Raw genomic sequence first — 21,822 nt, 5'->3', positions numbered from 1 at the left:
AAATATATTCGACGGTCGTGGCTTGAACCCAATCTCTTCGATTGACGAAAACTCAAAATGAAGGTATGAAAATATTTTTCTTAAAGAGAGGATTTGAAAAGTACCATTGGCCATCTAAAACTCGTCCGGACGGCACCGAAAACTTAGAAACAAGTTTCCGGCGAAAAAGGGGCGAAATCGTTCAGTTTTTTTTAATATTTTAATTAATTTTAATTATATTAATTAAAATATGTTTTAATTAATTAATACTATTTTAAATAATAATAATAATTAAATATTTTAGCTAATTAAGAATAATTATAATAATAATTCTTATAATTAAATATATATTATCATCAATTTAAAATAATTTAGATTTAACAATTAAAAATTATAAAGTTATTTGAATTTAAATATAATTTTTAATATTTAATATTAAATAAATTAAATTTAATTAAATATTTCAATTTAAATTATAAAAAAAATACAAAAACAAAACAAAAATAAAAAAGGCATAAAAAAAATACCTAAAAAAAAGGTAAGAAAAAGTTAAAAAATACCCCCACATGCAGAAAAAACGCGTGTAATGCACCTTCCGTTAATTGCTAACAGAAGGGGCGTTTGTTGCTGAGTTTTACAAAACACTGGGGCACTTTTAGTCTATCTCATAACAGGAGGGTTTTTTTGCAAATTTTTTGAAACACATGGGGGTTTTATGCATTTTGTCTTTCTTATAAGCTACTAATCATATAAAATCATATATCAACACATTTTTATTTGCAAGCACTAACAACATATCGTTTAACAAATGGGATATTGTGTTAGAATATGTGACTAGAAAGCCAATACACTTGGCTGTTTTGGAATTATTTAACAATCTTATTAATGTAATATTAACTTGATGAATGTAGTAAGCATTCATCTATGGCACCATGTCTCTGTTGCGCTTCTATTTACATTGAATGGTGTTTCAACGTCACAACAAATGCCAACAGACCATTTAAATAACCCATATAGTTGTCAAACTTCTAAGGGTTGGTCTGAAATGTTCCAAATCAAGACCTTGAGATAAGGCATCAAGAGTTATATAGAGAGTTACACTAAGTATTGCATTCATCAAATAAGTGTCGTGTTTCATCAACGACATACATGGACGTCTATGCAATTTTAGTGGATTAGTTGACAAGGTTGTCAACTGACTAAATTAACTCACGGGAATCGTCATATGAAAGCCTTGGAGACTTGATCGGTACGGAATTAGTCCTTGGACTTGAAGAACAATGACAGTCACATGCATATGATGGTTGTATCTTAGATCTAACAAAAGATAATCGTATCTTGGATGTGGTCATTATAAGTCTTATCTAGTCTAATCAGAATATGTAGTAAGGATGGTGGGTTCCAAAATAGAATCTGTCACCTGTTAATATATGATAATTGAATTTTCTTTGCGTTTTGAGATTGTTTGAACTCTTAGATTGTGTGGCTACAATGCTTAGTTGAGTAGGAAATAATTTTCTATTTCAACTAATAGAGCACACACATCTTGAGTTATTGAGCATAGTGTCTAATCTAGGACGGAAATCGACACTCAATTACATGCTCTAGACTTACACCGAGAAATGAATGATGGAAAGACCCGTAAGGTACTCGAGAGCCTAAAAGTTCATACCAACATTCACATAGTCTCTAATACTATGAACCGCGGCCACCCATGGTGGAATTTTTTTATTAATAATTAATTAAATTAGGTTTAATTAATTATGGGTTGAACATAAGCCCAAGTCTAACCAAGGGTGAACCTAAAGAGACACACCAAATCATTATGGAATTGATGGGATTAATTCTAAAAAGAATGAATTAATTTAACTGGGTTAAATTAATTCAAGGAGAATATAAATTAATTAATTAGATTAATTAATTTTGGACTTAGCATCTTTAAATTAATTGGATTAATTAATTGAGCTTGCTTAATTAATTGATTGGATCAATTAATTAGTTTTTGGGCTTTGATTTATTTGATTGAATTAAATGAATCTTTGAATTTAGTTGGGGTTAAAATTAATTATATTAATTATTATCAAATGGACTTTAACTGAGCTTAATTTAATCTAATCAAGCCCAATTTATAACTTGAAGTCCAAGCTCATTTGGAGGAGGTTGGAGCAAGTTAAGTACTCCTCCCCTTGTTTTTATTTGTGGCTGACCATGATGAACATTATGGAATGGTTTTTTAATCATGGTTGGAGGTTATCTACATGTGTGTGTATAGGTTGCCTTGAAGGCAAACTTGATGTTTTGATTTTGAATTTAATTGTATTTATCATGCAAAACTACACACATATCTCATTAGCACACAATACCCACGAATTTTGCTCTCCTTTTTTCTCAAAATATTCTCCTTTTTATTCTATTTTGAATTTGATTCAAGTTTAGAATATTAAACAATAGTATTTATTTGGAATTATTTTTCTTGTTTTTCTTTGTTCTATCTAGAAGTAGATAAAGAACTAATGTTTCATTTTGTGGTGTGGACAACTTAAAGAAATTTCACGTTGAATAATTACATATGGCCCAATGTACCTCGAACCTAACTTTCCTTGCTTACCAAATTTTAAAATTTTCATCCATGTTGATACCTTTAGAGAAACCTTTTCTTCCCACCTCTTATTCCATTTTCCTATGATGATTATCGACATATGTCAATATTGTGCTGTCTTTAATCACTTTTTAATTATTTTTATCTTGTCCACTATTTCTTAAACTAGTCCAAGCCTTTAAGTTGTCTTAATCCCTCAATATCCCAATAAATTGGACTCCAACCTTTTCTTCTATACAAAACTTAGTACGAGGCCAGACCAATACTGGAAGAAAAATTATTGTTACATGTAAATTTCATTACTAGTAGATGATCATCACAATTTTCTCTAAATTCAATTATGGAACCTCTCATCATATCATTTAACGTCTTAATCGTCCTTTCTTACTATGCATCTATTTTAGCCCTTTGCAAGCTTTTCAAGATATGTAAATTATAAACCGAGGATGTCTATGAGAGACTACAAAAGCATGAACACCATATAACCTTACAATTTCAGAAACATATAACTCAACCAACTTATCCAAGGAATCATTTTAATGGATTGATAAGAAATGAGCAGATTTAGTCAATTGATGCAAGATCACCCAAATAACATCATGTTTTCTAAATATACGTGGTAACCCATGACAAAGTTCTAGTAATCTTTTCTCACTTCCACTTGGAATTAAATAAAGGATGAAGCTTACTTGTGTGCTTGGTGCTTTGCTTTTACTTGCTCACAAGTTAAGCATCGAGTCACAAACTATGTTGCATCTTTCTTTATTGTTAACCATGTAATAGGGTCTTAAATCTCGATACATCTTGGTACTATCAGGATGTATTGTATATGATGCATAGTATTCCTCGTGCATAATCTCATTTCTTAGTTCTTCTACATTCGCCATGCACATACTCTTTCCATTTAATAGCACAACTTCTTCATGCATTATGAATTGATGGTTTTTTCCTTCTTGCACCTTGGGTTTCATATTTTGTAAATATAGATCCTTATTCTGTACATCCTTAATTTTGTCCTTAAGGGAGGAGGGCTTCACTTGCATTGTAGCCAATAAAATATCACCACCAATGCTAAATTGCACATCCATTGCTCTAAGGGCAGTTAATACTCCATGTTATTACAAATCATACCTGCAAGTTGGTCCACCGTCTTTCTACTCAAAGCATCTGTTATGATATTTGCCTTTCCAGAATGATAGTCAATAATGCAGTTGTAGTCCTTCAATAGCTCAATCAACCTTCTTTCCTTAAATTCAACTCCTTCTATGCCGGGTTATACTTTAAGCTTTTGTGATCTACAAATATTTTAAACATATCTCCAAATAGATAAGCTCCAGATTTTCGATGCATGTAGAAAAGCTGCCAATTCCAGATCATGGGTTGAGTAATTTGGTTCATGCAGCCTTAACCACCTTGAAGCATAAGCTATAAATCCTTTATTCTACATCAAGACACACCCAAGTCCTTGTCTTGAAGAATCAATATACACTACATATCCTCCGTTCTCAGAGGACATAGAAAAAATAAGTGAGGAGGTACGTCTTTTTTTTAACTCCTTAAAGCTCAATTTGCACCTGTCACTCCAATGGAATGGTGCATGCTTCTATAACAAAATTTTCAAAGAATTCACGACCGCAGATAAATTCTTTATAAATCTTCTGTAATAACTAAATAATCCCAAAAGTATTTGAAGATACATTTTTAGGTGACTCCCATTCTAAAATGGCCTTAACTTTTATCGAATTAGGTTGTAGCCCTTATTTTGAAACGACATGCCCTAAGAAGACAATTTCTCCATGCGAACTCCTATCAGAAAGAAGAGACTGACTTTCTTGCTTGCTTGGTTTCGTAGCAGTTGTTCTCAATCTTCTTTCCATCTCTAACAGACTTTGAGAAAGAAAGAAGGATCTTGATCAAAGCTCTTTCCCTAAACTGTGTCGACGACTCCTCTTCTCCTTTTCATTCCTCATCCTTGAACCCAAACGGCATCTTTTTCAAGCTAATCACCTCATATCCTTTGGTTGGTGTAAGGTGGCATATGTAAGAAGTAGATCGGACTGGAAAGCGCAAAAAATTCAAATTAACAAAAAATAGAAGAATTAAACTTGATGAAGGGGTGTTCCCTTGATCTATCTCGGGCATTCGGTGAACAAATAACAAAAACATAGGCCAAAAATATAAAGAAAATGAGAGGAACATTTATTTAAACAAGAACATCACTCTCATAGTTTTCTTTGATTGGCTTCTTGCATTGTTCCAATTCTCCACTCTGGATCCGTTAATGGTTAGATTCTCAAGAAAAAGACACTCTAAACCTTCCGAACCACCTATGGAGATCGTCTCCTCCTCGTGCTAGCAAAAAAGAAAACGGGGAAGAATAAAAGATCAATACCATTTTATTAAATTGACAACTTGATCTTTCTTGTTCTTTCTTTGATTCAAGATCAAGAAGAGAACTAGGGTTCTTGGAGAGGGTTTCTGGTTGAGAGAGGGAGAGAAAGATGATTGAAAATCTCTTCTAAAGAGATGAAAAAATGTGTGCAAGATGGTTGCTAAGATAGATGCATGTATATCAAATACCTGATCTATTGTATACACTTGATCTCATCCTATCCTCAACCTACAATAAAAAAACTGAATTTTTGGACTTATTCTGAGTCAAAATTCGGCCAAGGCACTTCCCACGAGGAGTCATCTTCTCTTTTGACCTAAACTAAGTCAAATCGGGTTGTGGGCTTTGGTTTAAATGGACTAGGCTTTGATTTAAATAAATCAAGCCAAGGTCCAATGGACTTAAATTAAATTTTAATTTAATTATAAGCCCATTATATAAATTCATGTCTTTTAATCCAATTAAAAGACCCAAGCCCACTCTCTCTTAATTTATAAATCAAATATATAAATTAAATTCAGCCCGATAAATTTAATTCGATTAATTTAAAATACCAAACCCAAAATTAATTAATTCAATTAATCATTTTTTGAGAAAATCAAATCCATGTATTTTTACATAAATGATCCAATCATTATAGTCTCCAATAAAATTAATTTAATCTAATTCAATTAATTAATTCCTTCCAAAATTCATTCAAATTACTTCCATTACAGTCTAGTGAAAGGTGTCTGACTCTTTAGGTTCACCCTCAAAAACTTGGGCGTATGTGGCGAATACAATTAGTTAATCTAATTAACTAATTTATTTTTTTATTAATCAATGACCAAAAATAGCTCGTTACCATAGGTAGCCGTCTAACAACAGTCCATGGAACTAGAGTCTAGGTGAATTGTGGTGTAAACATTTAGACTCTGAGTTTCATACGAGTACAGTCATTCCATCAATTATTTCCTCACCTTAGTTTAGAGCATGGAATTGAGCGTCGGTTCCCATCCAAGACTATGCATCTACCTTATTACTCAATGCTTCGTTTACCCTATAATTGAACTGGAAAAACTTATCACATTGATCCAGTCATTGTGGTCATAGATATTAAGGGCATAATAGGGTCTTAAAGTGCATAAGATGAAGGATCTGGTATGATCCCGGAACGCAACAGAAGCGTAAAATAAAAGAATTTAAAATCAATTTGAAAGGGGTGATCCCTTTGAATTCTCGAGCGTTAGATGTTTTCAAATGCATGATAACAACAAATAAAAGATGCTTGATGTGGTTAAAGAAGAAAATAAAAAAGATGCAAGAAATGTAAATTGAAACTTTACCTTTTCATTTTCTTATGTAAAACTGCAACAAGTGTTGTTCATTTTCGTTCCTTTTCCAGTTCACTTTTAGGATCCAAATTAGAACCCCTCCAGTTTGTCTACACCACACTTATAGAAAGAAATCTATGAAGGATCACGTGGTACATCCCGGGAACACGCTAGCGAAAGTGATAAATAAAATCATTCCATAACAAAAAATAAACACAAGAATTAAAAGAATCCAAGGGGTGAACTCTTGAAGTTTTTGGGTGTTCAATATACTAAAATAAAAATATACATGGGGCTGATGTGAAAAGAATAAATACTGAAAAAATATAAGGGTGAGAAATAATACCTTCATTTGTCACGGTAGTTTTAAATGTTCTTCACTTGAGACTCCAGCATAGCAGCCCTCTAATTCATCCACATCACACTAGAGTTAGAATCTCTACGTCCTCTTTGCTAGAAGAGAAGAAGAGGAAAAAAATGCACCAAGTTCTAGAGAGAGGGGGCAACCGAATTCACCTTGGAAGAGGGGGATTTTGTTTTGTTAAATTATAATTATTTTCAAATAATTATATTTCATATATATACCTTGCTTGATAATTAAGAATATTTTTAAATATATTCTATTTTCTACAAAGTATATTTCTCTTTATTCTGAATAAAGAGATCCCCAAAATAGACAAAATTGCACTTTCCCAAAATACAATTTGCTAGCCATTTATTTCCTTACATGGAACTTTCCATGGGCTAAAAATAATGGGCTTGGTCGATTTTTATGCCTTAAAAATATAAGCCTAATGAATTTTCATTCAAATCTAATTTATAAAAAAATCTAATTTTATTGAGCCCAACTTATATTTAATCCAATTAAATGCCAAACACGAATACTTACCATATTTCGGGTGCTTAAATAAAGATTGCTTGAATGGTTCTCAAAACCGCCAATCTAATTGGCTTTTGGTCACCTATTCTAACAATCTCCTACTTGACCTTAAAGCCAAATACTCATATTTTCAAATTAATTTGATTATGAGCATTCTGAGATACCAGCTAGGTCTTATGGGTCTATTGTAGTTTTTGTCGATGTCCTACGGTCCAACCGCATGTTACATCTTCCTATCATCACTCCAAGCAAATGATAGTGTCTAAGATTTTTTTTTGGACCCGTGATAAGATCTTGGGCCTTTTACCTTATGTCATAGCCTAGTTGTCATCCTCCAAGGTGACTATTAGTGTGGCTATGCTAGGTAGCATACCGAAAAATCAGGCGTTGTTTTTCAGTCCTAACCGTTTTCAATATAACCTTTAAAATTGCCATACATTTAATTTTTCATGATAAGGTGTTTGTGGTATTCTACTTGGAGCCTCTCCAATATTACCACATTATCTTAAACTTCGAATATACGTCCGTCTTGAGATTAAATATTATTCATATGATGCTAGAAGCTACTCTCGCTATAGCCATCCAGAATTAACTCTCCATTAATATGCGTCAAGAGCTCTTCTTTAATCCTTATTCAGGTATTAAAGATAGCCCAACAACAGTTGTCTGTTGCCTCATTGGTGCGCACTAGATATCCATTGTTTTGCTTAAAAAGCATGAGTAACATTGGACTCAGTCCACCAAACAACATTCCATGCTGCTTACAGCAAAGACGTAGGGAATGTCAAACATCTAAACTCCTCATCAGTCTACCATAACTGAATCTTGGATAGCTTATCCCTATATAGGAATCCACTTTCTATTATGGAGAATTTTATGAACCATGCTCGTATTTTAGACTTTCAAGACGTCTTTCTATCATTCCAAAGGATTCAGACATTTTTAACATCTAAAATACTTGGAACACAATTGAGCTCCCACTGACCTTCTACCTTATTCTTGACCAAGTCATGTACCTCATGATCTTGTCAAAACAATTATTTAGGATGTTCAAACTTAGTTTGAACTCCATAGCGAATTTTATGGCTCCAAGCCATTTTTTCGGATCGATGTCCTACATCGCTTCTCCTTGTCTTCATTTCAGAAACTCGTACCTTTCAGGTAATCAGAGTTTTTCTAATCGTCCTTTGGAGAACTTAGATATGGTCAGTTAACATTTTGATTACAAATGATATTTGCATTATTCTATAACGAACCTGTATAATTCAGACTGCGAGTCCAATTTTCCCATCGAAGGGTTTGTCTCCGTAACCAGTTTGGTTCTCCACCTCAAGTCTAATTTCTCCGAACTTTTCAGAAATCCTTAGACTTGTGACGAGGTATTTGTGTATTTAGTAACTTACAGATGTCTTATTTTGGATCCAATTCAATAGATCATTTTTTATAAGTATTCTTTATCCCACAAAGTGCTTTCACGACTCTCTTCCTTCTCAAAAAGGATTCATAAGTTTATAAACTCAAATCATCTACTGCTAGACTCTTTGAATCTACCAACCTACTCATCTTAACTAGAGGGATATGGCCTAGCTCATGCATGTCATTCTCTGTAAATTATGTTCTTGACCATCCGTTTTAGTCATTTATTTTGAGCATGCATAATCCAATTATGTAGTGCTACAATTTAATAACTCAGCAGACTCAAAAGAATCTTTTATTTGTACTCTAATTTGTCTAACAATTGACTAATGACTTGATCACGCTGGGTTACATAATCGTATACTATTTCAACATGAATTCTATTAGCTAAGTTTATTTAGTCATATATCTTTTGCAGTAATGGCCTAGCCATTCCTTAACTTTAAGACTACTTGTCTAGGCATTCTATTCCTTACATTTCAACAAATCATATGCATAAATGGGTTTCGAGATCAAGTGTCCAACACTTGAAAATATGAATAGTAATCATGTTTGCTCAACAAATTCCATCGTTTGGGTGAAGGGGAGTTCACAATACCCCCTCTTCAATGCCCTTCGGCAATTGTATCTAAACATCATAAGTAAATTTTAACTGCCGAACCGTTATTCCATTTTTCCTTTTACCTTTGCCAATCAAGGCGATAGGCGGCTCAAGGCGCTTGCAGTAGCTGGCTTTGCTTCATCCTTCTTTCTCATTCGACGTCTGGTTCCCTTATCTTTCACTTTTGAGGTCGAAGCCTCCAAATCCAATACCGACGATGCAAATTCTTCAATCATTGCCTGGTATTGGTCCAACTATTTTATCAACTCATGAAATAATACTCTCAAGTCCATTTATAGTTTATGATAAATAGGTCGAAGGAGGGATGAAGGGACCTGAAGGATTACATCAATGTACATCTCCTTTTAAGATTAACATTGGGGTTTTAGAGCTTCTCCACAAGGGAGTGCATCTTAGCCCAATATTTGTGTACAGACAACCTTCAGTCATCTAGGATTTAAAAATGCTTCAGCCGCAGCCTATCCAATATGCCAGTTCAGTGCCGATAAATTTGATTTATGTGGAGCACTATTGAGCCAACGCTGTCCAACATGTCATATTGCTCACGGATGATAGAAGCAGGTATGATGCTGCGGACCTTGTGATTGTCCTTATGTCATAATCCCGAACGTCAAATGTTCCTTAAGCAAGGACTCTTTTAGCAAGCCCTATGGAGGTGGCTTTTCCATGACATAAGCCTAGGTTTGAAAATCGAGGCAATCCCCTAATTTTCGTAGTCAATTTTAATCGATTGTGCTCCATTAAATGAATCTCAAAAATAAAAATAAAAATAGAAATGGTATCTTAGACATGCATTCCAAACGCAAAGCAGAAACAATAAGTAAATTATAGCAATATTGAGTTTGAGTTAAAACTCGGTCTTTTAGTCATTAACTTCTCCCATTATTTCTACAAAAGCCCACCACTCTTAAGTGGGGTTCGAAAAATCCTTTCCTAGTGGGCTTGGGATCCACAAGAATAATTTACTATGCTTCGTTTTTGAAATTCACATGAAAAAAGCCTTGTGGGAGGCAACCGATGCCATTCTCATTCCATGACATTCCCAAGATATTTTGCCTCACCTCTTCACATGATTTCGAAGACTCCAAGCGAATCATGTTACTCGGTATTAAGATCGACCCATCAACCAAATCATACCTCAACAGTCGCCAGTTTGCCATCTATTTCAGATGTGCCATGACTTGTGAGATCGTATTTGGATAGCGGTAGCTTCCTCATGATATTGTTATGGATGGAAGGCCTTGATAGATCAAAATGCTATTTTGATCCAAGTCCATTTATAGGCTTAATATTTAATTAGTATTGGGCTCAACCCATCAATCAAATCACACCTCAACCGTCGCATCCAACGACTAGTTAGACAGAAAAACAGTGATCGTGTTCCTTTGTTCACAATAATGGTACAACTTGCCTCTAGTCCAAATTTGTCATGACTCGTGAGACCACACTTGGGTAGTGGCAGCTTCCTCACCACATTATTGTGGATGGAAACTATGAAAAACTCAAATCATTTTTATCCATAGTGGGAGCGTTAAAAACTCAAGCCCAAGTCTTTCATAATATTACAATAATTCCTTGATTTCTGTGTGTTTTCTATATTTTCTAGAAAATATCTAAGAACCCTTTAACAATGGTAATGCACCGCATATAGGAAGCTCATCAGGTTCTTGATACGCATATTACATATGCCGCCACAAAAGCATTCTTCGGGACCAAGAGGACCGAAGGATTCTCTGTATAAAGTCACAGGGTTAAGATGCTATCCCTAGTGGAGAAACTTGAAGACCTCAAAGTTGGGCTTGACAATGACACGTAGATTGGCGTGATCCTTCAGTCACTTCCTCCATCCTACGACCCGTTTATTATTAATACAATATTAACGGATTTGAGAAGTCTATTCATAAATTAATTAATATCCTAGTCCAATACGAGGCAACAATCCATAAGTCTATGTCGTGTTATTGGTAAGAGAGGCTTCAACCTCCAAAGCAAAAGGCAAGAACGCCGGATGAAGAAGGGCAAGAAAAAAGCTATCGCAGTCACTGGTAGCGCTCCAAGCGCCCCACTGCTCCCATAGGAATGGGCAAAAGGAAAGGGAAGGTTGGCGATTCTGGTCGAAGACAAATGATGTCTGCATGAATTGCCAAGGAAAGGGGCATTGGAAGAGAGAGTGCCCACAATTCCTCTCCAACCTAGGTATGTTTGTGATTGAAGTGAATATGATAACTAACTCTGCTTCTTGGGTATTAAATACCGGTTGTGGAGCTCACATCTGCAATAACTTACAAGTGCTGGAAAGAAGCAAAAGACTAAATGAAGGACGAGATGATTCTAAGACTAGGCGATAGGAAGGTCGTCGATGAGGAAGCCGTGGGATCTCTCAACTTAGTTATTAGTGATCACATTCGAATAGGATTAAGAGACTGTTACTATGTACAGAGTATGATCAAGAATATTATTTCTATTCTTGTTTTATACAATAATGGTTATAAATTTGGGACCAATAAAAATAATTTTTATTTGATGATTGATAATAACCCTCATCTGCTTGGTACATTAGTCAATAATCTTTATATTCTCCAACGGTCTAATTAGATTATGACAGCCCAACATAAGCGAAAATTAAATAATCGTGATAACGCAGAATTATGGCACGCAAGGCTAGGTCATATCTCAAATGATAGAATGAGAAAGTTGGTAGACTAAAAAATTTTATGGTAGACGATTTGGACAACCTACCAACTTGTGAATCATGTCTAAAAGGGAAAATGACCAAGAAGCCTTTTGTAAGACAAAGTGTGCTTGCTAGCAGTCTTTTGGATTTGATCCAGACGGACGTCTGTGGATCATTAAATACTCTAGCTAGAGGATGATATTCGTACTTCATAACCTTCACCAATGATCACTCATGGTATGGCTATGTTTACCTAAGGTACAAATCTAAGGCCTTTGGAAGGTTCAAGGAGTACAGACTAGGACGGTGCCCCAGATGCCATATGAGATATGGCATTGTAAGCCTGTGTCCTACAAGTACTTGTAATTGTGGGGTAGTCCCGTATATGTCCAGAGGCTAGTGGGAGACAAACTAGATTCAAGGTTTAGTCTATGTAGGTTTGTTAGATATCAGAAAAAACTACGGGATATTACTTCTATCTGTTTGAGCAAAAGATTTGTCTCAAGAAACACAGTGTTCTTGAAAAAGGGTTTTCCTGTGGACAGCCGACACGATGAAATGCTACTTGAGGAAACAAGTGAGGCACCTCAGCAGAATGAAGTAACATCCTTTGAACCTATAGTTCCCACTGATAGTGTTCCAGTCCTTCGTATGTCGACCAAAGAATCACGACCGCCTGATAGGTACAAATTCTTGGGACGGACTAGTCAATTGAAAAATGATCCAAAGACAAATGGAGAAGCAATGTTATACACCGATTCAAGCAAGTGGCATGAGGTCATGAGATCCGAAATGGACTCAAGGGGTTCAAATGAAGTTTGGACCCTCGTAGATCCACCTAAAGGTCCTGTTAGGTGCAAATGGGTCTACAAACGTAAGCTTGGAGTTGATGGGGAGGTTACGACGTTCAAGGTTAGGCTCGTGGCAAAAGGATACAATCAACAACCTAGGGTTGATTTTGAGGAAATCTATTCGCCTGTAGCCATGGCCAAGTCTATTTGAATTTTGCTTGCCATAACATCATGGTATGACTATGAGATATAACAAATAGACGAGAAAATGGACTTTCTCAACGGTTTCATTGAGGAAGAGATTTACATGGATTAGCTGGAGGATTCCACTTCCGTTGGAGAAGAACAGAAGGTCTGTTGTCTCCAAAGGTCCATCTATGGCATCAAACAAGCTTCTCGAAGTTGGAACACATTTTTTGATAAAGTTATCCGGGGTTATGATTTCATCAAAAATGAATTCGATCCTTGTGTATACAAGAAGATCAGTGGGATCACGGTTGAGTACCTTGTGCTTTATGTATTGTGACGCCCGAAAGATTATAATACATAATTAGGGGATTAATTGATAAATTTTTATAAAATTAGTTAATTGGTAAATAAATTATATGTCATAATTGGAATATAATAAAACTTGAATGAATTAAATTGGAGTTCGTTATAATATTTGGGACCAACTTATACTAATTAAGAAAATTAGGAATGATGTAATGAGTATTTTGAAAAAAAAAATTAATTAAATAAATAATAATAATGATAATATTATATGTATATTAGTAATAAGATATATATATATATATATATATATATGAAAGAGAGAGAGAGAGAATTGAGAGTAGGCTTGGTGGGCCATCACCCCCACCGCTTCACTCTCTTCTCCTTTTCTTTGTTACACTCACACATTCACAATACACATAACACACACACACAAAGCAATTGTGAGAATTGGAATTCTCGGCCGAAAATGAAAAAGAAACAGAGGTATGAATATTGTTATTTTAATTTTTATTAATTTATATAATTGTATTATTTAATTAGTCCATTTATTAAATATTATTTATATTGAGCGATGTATTGTTTAATCGAAATATTTTACGAGTTTGACTATTTAAAGTAGTGTCGAATTAAATATCAAATCGGATATAAAAATGATATCGTTGGTCAATTAGATTATTAAATTTATTAGATTTGAATATTACTATAGCTAATTTATATAATTCCATCGGAATTATTAACCAAATATGCAATTCTACGCATTGTTGTTTAATTAAATTATATAATAGCGAGAAATTAAGAGAAAATTCGTAGAAATATTCTGAAAGTTATATTTAATAAATGGTATGTTAATAAAGAGGAAAAGCTAAGATTTGTATTTCAACAGAAATAGAATATTAAAGAATTATTAGAAATTGTACGGATAATATTTAATATTATATTTAAAAGAAATTATGATATTCTCGATATATTAACTGCATGTGGTATAACTCATTATAGGATACGGGAGTAAAGTGAAAAGATCGAACCACTACCTATTGGATAGATAAAAGCGTTGTAAGGTCGAGGTAAGTAAATAATTAGTATTATCTAATATGTCCCCTTTATTTGTGGTTTTACTGTCATATGAATTTGTGGTTCATGTTGACATTGATTTATCTGAAAGTATATGACTGATGGATGATTTGATTTGATTGACGGTATTGTGTACGTAGAATGAGAAAATACGTTGAAATATTAAGTTTGTTGTTTGGTGTGTTGTGGATGTTTGAAAATGAGAATATATTGATATATTGTTTTACGTTACTAGTTGCTTACAAGAATGGTGATATGTGGAAATGAGGGTGTGGTGGAAATTGAAGATAATTGTGGTGTGAATACCCCTTGATGTGTTGAAAAGCCTATAAGGTGAAAATATGATATGAAAAAAGCGATGTTGCGATATGAAAAAAATGTGATATGAAAAGAGCTATGTGTGAAATGAAAGATCTATGTGCGATATGAAAGAGCTATGTGCGAAATGATATTGATGAGCCGGCTGTCAAGGGGATTCACTATAAGCGTACGGATTACTTGTGATAAATCACCTTGTGGTGTTTGATATGTATATATATATATATAATGTTGTGGGTTGATAATACCTGTTATGACGTGTTGGGGTTACGTATGCAAATTGATTAGATGATTATTTGCAAATTATGACGTGTTGGGGTTACGTATGTGCGTACGATGACTGCATCTTGAATTTGTGTGAGAGGTTAGCGTGTCTTAGACATGATCATCATAACCTTGTCCAGTACAGTCAAAGCACGTAGCGAAGACGGTGAGTTTCAAGAAGAGGATCCATCCCCTGTTAATATGTGACAAAGATATCTCCTATGAACTTGGAGATGCATTCACGCTCTATAAACCTGTGGCAACAGGCATTGGTCAAATAGGAAAAGAGATTCCTTTGTCGGGCAATTTGGCGTAACGCAATCTCAAATATTAAGCATAGAAGCCTAGCCGAGGATGGGAACCAACACCCAATTCCATGCCTTAGATTAAGGCTTGGAGACTGTAGACGGAAGGACCATACCTGTATGGACTCGAAAATCTAAAAGTTCACATGGATATTCGCCTAGTCTCTAGTTCCATGGACCGTTACTAGACGACAACCCATGGTGATGAGCTGTATTGATCAAGGGTTGATCAAGAATTATTAATTAAATTGATTTAATTAATAATAGTGTTTGACACTAGCCCAAGTTTGGGTGAAAAGTGAACCTAAAGAGTCAGACACAAACCACCGAGAAGGAATGAAGAATTAATTCTTAGACAGCCACCCGTGGTTTGTGTGTGACTCTTTAGATTCACCCTCAGCTAGACTTGGACATTGTGCCCAATATAAATAATTAATTAAATCTAATTTAATTAATTATTTCTAATTGACCATTAATTAAAAACGCCCGTCACCGTAGGTGGTCATCAAGAAACGGTCCATAGCACTAGAGACTAGGTGAATGTTGGCGTGAGCATTGAGGCTCTCGAGCTCCATACAAGTATGATCCTTCCGTCGTCTATCTCCTGGCCTTAGTATAGGGTATGCAATTGGGCGTCGATTCCCATCCTGGACTAGGCAACTATGCTGAGTACTTGAGATGCGTTTACTATATTGATCGACGGAGGAAATCATGTTCTTTTCAATCAATCGCTATGACCATAGACTTAGAGAGTCTAAACCGTATCAGATTGCATAGGAGATATATCCATCATATACTGATAGGGGACAAATTCTATCTTGAAATCTACCGTCCTTAATACATAATCCGATTACATTGGAAAAGGCTTATAATGACCACATCAAAGAGACAATTATCTCTCTCCAGATCCAAGATATAGCCATCGTATGTATGCGACTGTCATGATTCCTCAAGTCCAAGGACTAATCCTGTATTAGAGTCGGGAATTCAAGTCATACCGACCAAGCCTCCAAGGATTCCATATGAAGCTTCCCGTAAGTCAGTTCAATCAGCTACAACCTTGTCAACTAATCCACTAAAACTGCATAGACATCCCATGTATATCGCCAATGAAACACGGGACTCATCCAATAAATGCAATACTTTGTGCAAGTCTCTATATGACTTTTGATGCCTAGTTTCAAGGTCCTCGACTTGGAACTTTCAGACCAACCCTCAGAAGTTAGTTTCGTAGTTGTCATCCAATGTGCAGCCCAACTACATGGGTTATTCAATTGGTCTATGAGCATTTGTTGTAACGTTAAAACACCATTTAACGTAAATAGTAAGCACAACAAACACATGGTGCCACAGATGAATGCTTACTACATTCATCAAGATAATATCACATTCATAAAGATTGCTAAATGGTTCCCAAAATCGCCAATCCAATTGGCTTTCTGTTCACCATTTCTAACAGTCAGTTGACCACCTTGTCAACTAACCCACTAAAATAGCATAGACGTCCAACATCAGTAGTCGATAAAATGCAGCACTCATCCAATAAATGCAATACTCAGTGCAAGTCTAAATAGGACTCTCGATGCCCAATCTCGAGGTCCTCGACTTGGAACATATCAAACCAACCCTCATAAATTGATTTTATAGCTGTCATCCAATGCGCAGCCCAACTACATGGGTTACAAGGTAGTCTATGGGCATGTGTTGTAACGTCAAAGCACTATTTTACGTAAGTGGTAAGCACAACAAATATATGTGTCTAAGATGAATACTTACAATATTTGTCAGGACAACATTTCTAAATAAAGATTGCTTGAGTGATTCTCAAAACCGCCAATATAATTGGCTTTTGGTCACCTATTCCAGCAATCTCCCACTTGACCTTAAAGTCAATTACTCATGTTTTCAAATTAATCGGATTATGAGTAATCTGTGATGTCGGCTAGGTCCTATGGATCTACTTTCATTTCTGTCGATGTCCGCGGTCCAACCCCACATTACATCTTCCTATCATAGCTCCAAAAAGATGATGGTGTCTAAAATTTTTTCTTGGACCTATGATGAGATCTCAGGCCTTTTACCTTGCGCCATAGCCTAGTTGCCATCCTCCAAGGTGACTACTGGAGCGGCTATGCTAGGTGGCACACCCAAAAACGGGCGTTGTTTTTCGATCCTTTTTTCAATATAATTTTTAAAGTTTGCCATACATTCAATTTTTATGATAAGGTTCCTTGTGGTATTCCACTTGGAACATTTCCAATATTACCATATTATCATAAATCTTGAATATACGTTTGTTTTGAGATTAAATATTATTCATATGATCCTGGAAGCTACTATCGCTATAGACTTCCGGAATCAACTCTCCATTAATGTGCGTCAAGGGCCCTTCTTCAATCCTTATTAAGGTATTAAAGATATCCCTTTAACAGTTGTCTATTGCCTTGTTAGTGCACACTCGACATCAATTGTTATGCTCAAAAAGCATAAGAAACATCGGGTCCAACTAAGTGAGAGTTAATTATGAGTGGTTTCACCGAGACCTCATCGCATATTAATATTCCATGCATAAATATCAAATATCTAAAGCATTAAATAAATACATCGCATTCAATGAAATCTAGCATACCCCTGTTAGATGGTCACGAGCCCGCAATGAGTCTAAAGACTGTCTAAGGTGGCCCTATGATGTTAAAAAATATTTTACCCATTAACATATAGATGGGCCTTGTAATATCTTCATAGGCCGCCTTCTCTGTGGGCCTCCTCCTCCGTGGACCTTCTTCTCCATAAACTTGCTTAAAATAAGAAAACCTCACCAAAAAATTCTATCCTACTCTCATTACAAATTTAAAAAAGAAACCCCAATCAGAAGTTGGGCGGAGGACATTAGGAGGGAGATAGCAAGTGTTATTATTCCAAGACTAAATGGTGAAAAACGACCCAACCGACAGCTATCAATAGCAGCAACAATGCAGCGACCGCATAGTCAGCCACGCACGCACGGTGGCTCCCCTGCCAGCACACGCACGCACTCCCCTCACTGCCGGTCGGCGTGCATTGCTACAGTGGCAGTTTTTTTCTTTTTTTTTTTTTGTTTCCTCATATTAAACTGAAATTAAAAATAAGTATTTTACCAGAAAATTCAATTTTCTTAAAAAATACTTAAATCATCCAAAATTGTAAAAATTAAATAAGTCAATTTTCTCACATAATTATACAAGAACAAGCAAAAATATATCATGCTTACAAAAGTAATAAAAACATATTGTTAAGCTTATTCACATAAAACCATTGTCCCTACATCGAACCAGACTCTGATACCACTTGAAAGCATCGTTGAATGCATGTGGATCGGCCCGGGAACGTGCATGTTGAAGCAGTAAAAGTACGTAAATTAAATTAAAATGTAATAAAACCATAATTCTAAGGGGTGTACTCTTGGAGTGCCCAGGTATTTGATGTAGTTAATAAAAAATAAATGGGGCTAATGGTTGAATTAACAACGAGAGGTACATACATCGTAAATCAAAAATTGCCTCTTTCTTTGATTTACTTCGGACCTCCTTTGTTTAGTCCGTTCATTTGAGACTTCAACATAGAAGCCCTCTAAAGTCACATCCAAACCACACCGAAATTTGGGATCCCTCAATTCAATTTTCTATAAAAGGATTAGGGATTAAAACACACCAAGTGTTTGAAAAGGGAGGGGTGGCCAAATTTTGGAGGCTCTAGTGTAGGAAATTATTTTGTTTTTGTGTTATGTATTCATTAGTCATTCCAAATAACTAATATACATATATACACCTTGTATTAATGTATTAGAATGTGTCTAGGTTCATTATATCATCCATAAGGTAATAAAATCCTTTATGCCAAATAAAGAATGACTGACATGGCACTTTCCAAAAGTGAAATTGTTAGTCAATAATTTTCTTTTCTGGCATTTTCGAACAACTTAACTAAAGGTGCATTTGCCGATTTCAATAAACAAAGTACAAGGACCAATTTTAATTAAATTCAATTTAATTAAAGCCTACCTAATTAAACCCATCATATATTTAATCCAATTCAATATATGAGCCCAATTAGCCTTTATCAATTAATAAGTCCAATTTATTAAATAATAAGGGCAAGCCCAGTATAAATTAATCCTATTAATTTCTTCTTGGGCTCCTCCGTCCAATGGATCCCTCTCACTTAATAAGTTATTCAATTACTTATGGGATTAATTCCCAATTAATTCTTCGTCCCTTCTCGGTGATTTGTGTGTGACTCTTTAGCTTCATCTTTCAGCTAGACTTGGACTAGTGTCAAATACTATTATTAATTAAATCTAATTTAATTAATAAGTCTCAATCAACTTTGATCAAGAAAGCCCGTCACCATGGGTGGTTGTCTTGCAACGATCCATGGCACTAGAGACTACGTGAATATTCGTGAGAACTTTTAGGCTCTCAAGTCCATACGGGTACGGTCCTTCCGTCTACCGTCTTCGCCTTACTCTAGGGCATGGAATTAGGTGTTGGTTCTCATCCTAGACTAGGCATCTATGCTTAATACTTGAGATCGCATTACGCTAAATTGCTCAATATAGGAACCTCTTTATCCTATTCGACCAATGACTTTGGCCACAAGTTTATAGAGCGTAAACGTATCTTCAAGTGCATAGGAGATACATCTATCACGTTTTGACAGGAGATGGATCCTTTTCTTGGAACTCACCGTCCTCGCTATATGCTTTGCCTGCATTAGACAAGGCTTATGATGACCATGTCTATGACACGATCACCTCTCTTACAAATCCAAGATATAGTCATCGCATGCATATGACTGTTGTAATTCCTCAAGTTTGAGGACTACTCCCATACTATCAGAGCCGAGGATTCGAGTTATACCGACCAAGCCTACATGGCTTCCATATGGCGATCCCCATGAGTTAGTTCAGTCAGTTGACCACCTTGTCAACTAACCTACTGAAATTGCATAGACGTTCAATGTTTGTCGCCAGTGAAACGCAGCACTCATCCAATGAATGCAATACTCAGTGCAAGTCTCAGTAAGACTCTCAATGCCCAGTCTGGAGGTCTTCAACTTGGAACATTTTAGACCAACCTTCAGAAGTTGGTTTAATACCCGCTATCCAATGCACAACCCAACTACATAGGTTACAAGGTGGTCTGTGGGCATCTGATATGGCGTCAAAGCACTGCTTACTTGGTAAGCACAACAGATACGTGTGCTAAAGATGAATAATTACCATATTTTTCACGACAACATTGCTAAATAAAGATTGCTTGAGTGGTTCTCAAAACTGTCAATTTAATTGGCTTTTGGTCACCTATTCCAACAGATTTTATTATATTCAATTTTTAATTTACAAATTTTTATTTACCACTTCCACTTATGCGTTCCGGGGTCGATCCACTCGCATCTTTAATTACTTTCACATCAATGTGGTGCATCGTGAATGTTTTGTTCTTTGCATTATCTGCATTAGTACAACACATGCCACAAATTCTGCAGCTCCTCAATCAGTGGCTTTAGGTAAACACTAATGCGACGTTTTGTATTGGAAGGGCTAAGGATAACCATCGTCAAGAACATATATTCACAATTCACGTGGGAGATTGTACGGTGTAAGTATAACGGGCCAACATAAATATGTACAATCGTACTGCCCATGCGGTGCCAACCCATCCGTGCACAAATTCTGTCTAACATTACGGGGTTCTACTGCAAAAAATCAAGATATGTCCGGTCAGAAATCCTCCATTCCTCTACATTAGACGGATGGCACATGGATCCATCCTCTGCTTGATGGTTGGCATGCCACGTCATTTGCTCTGCAGTCGCTTCTAAAGCATACAACCTCTACAAGCAACGGGTAAGCGGCAAGTGCCTAAGAATGGCATATGGGGTCTTCTTGCGATTAGAATTTTGCTTCCTGGGAGGCTTGTACCTAGCTTCTCCACAAAACTTGTAGTAGTCCAGATCAATGTCCTCCTTCCATTACAACTTGCAACTATTCTTACATGCATCAGTCTTCTCAACAGGTAAACCCAAGTCCCTTATCAACTTCTTTGTATTATAGTAATCGAGGGGCAGGAAGTCGTCGTGAGGCGGTATATTATTAGCTCACTGGGATAACAATCATATTTTCACTCAGAAAAAATGGGTCTCGACCTTGGGGCAATACATTATTAGCTCACTAGGATATTTGATCATATGTTCGCTCAGACAAAATGGGTCTCGGGCTTGATATCCACCAACTCAACAACAGATATCAATTGAGATTGGATGCAACCATTCCACAAAGGTTGCTCGACAGCATGCACTACATCGTAAAATCGATCTGCCAGCCAGACACATAATATTGGAGGGGTCGCCGTAATATTAACAGACCCGACATCAGTAGGACATGATCTCGTACCATCATCAGGCACACCATCCTGGTTATAATTAGATTAGAAACCCGGCCTAGCGGCATCAAAAACCATGCACTGCTCCCAATCCATCTGCGTCACATCACCCCAGTGCGTACTGGTACCCTCCTCTTCAAGAGCAGTGGGGGTTTGCTTCTCTTGCAAAGGGAGCATGGTGACGGCCTCAAATTACTCTTGCACCCTCTCGCTATGTGAAGTCCAATTATAATACTCCATCATAAAATCTTTTATATAGAAGTCAAAATTTACCCCATCTG

The 21,822-nt window shown here is 35.9% G+C and overlaps 1 long non-coding RNA gene across 1 annotated transcript; it reads left to right on the top strand.

The window, feature by feature from the left end:
* Positions 1–13,579: 13,579 nt before the first annotated feature.
* Positions 13,580–14,351, top strand: LOC148788376 (uncharacterized). The gene is made up of 2 exons (XR_016065090.1): positions 13,580–13,644; positions 14,158–14,351. It is a non-coding gene; the product is annotated as an uncharacterized LOC148788376 (long non-coding RNA).
* Positions 14,352–21,822: the final 7,471 nt, after the last annotated feature.

Source organism: Sesamum indicum, linkage group LG4 (genome assembly GCF_026168435.1).
Source record: "Sesamum indicum cultivar Baizhima isolate 11 linkage group LG4, ASM2616843v1, whole genome shotgun sequence".
Lineage (NCBI taxonomy): Eukaryota > Viridiplantae > Streptophyta > Magnoliopsida > Lamiales > Pedaliaceae > Sesamum > Sesamum indicum.
This window is presented reverse-complemented; position numbering and strand designations above follow the sequence as displayed.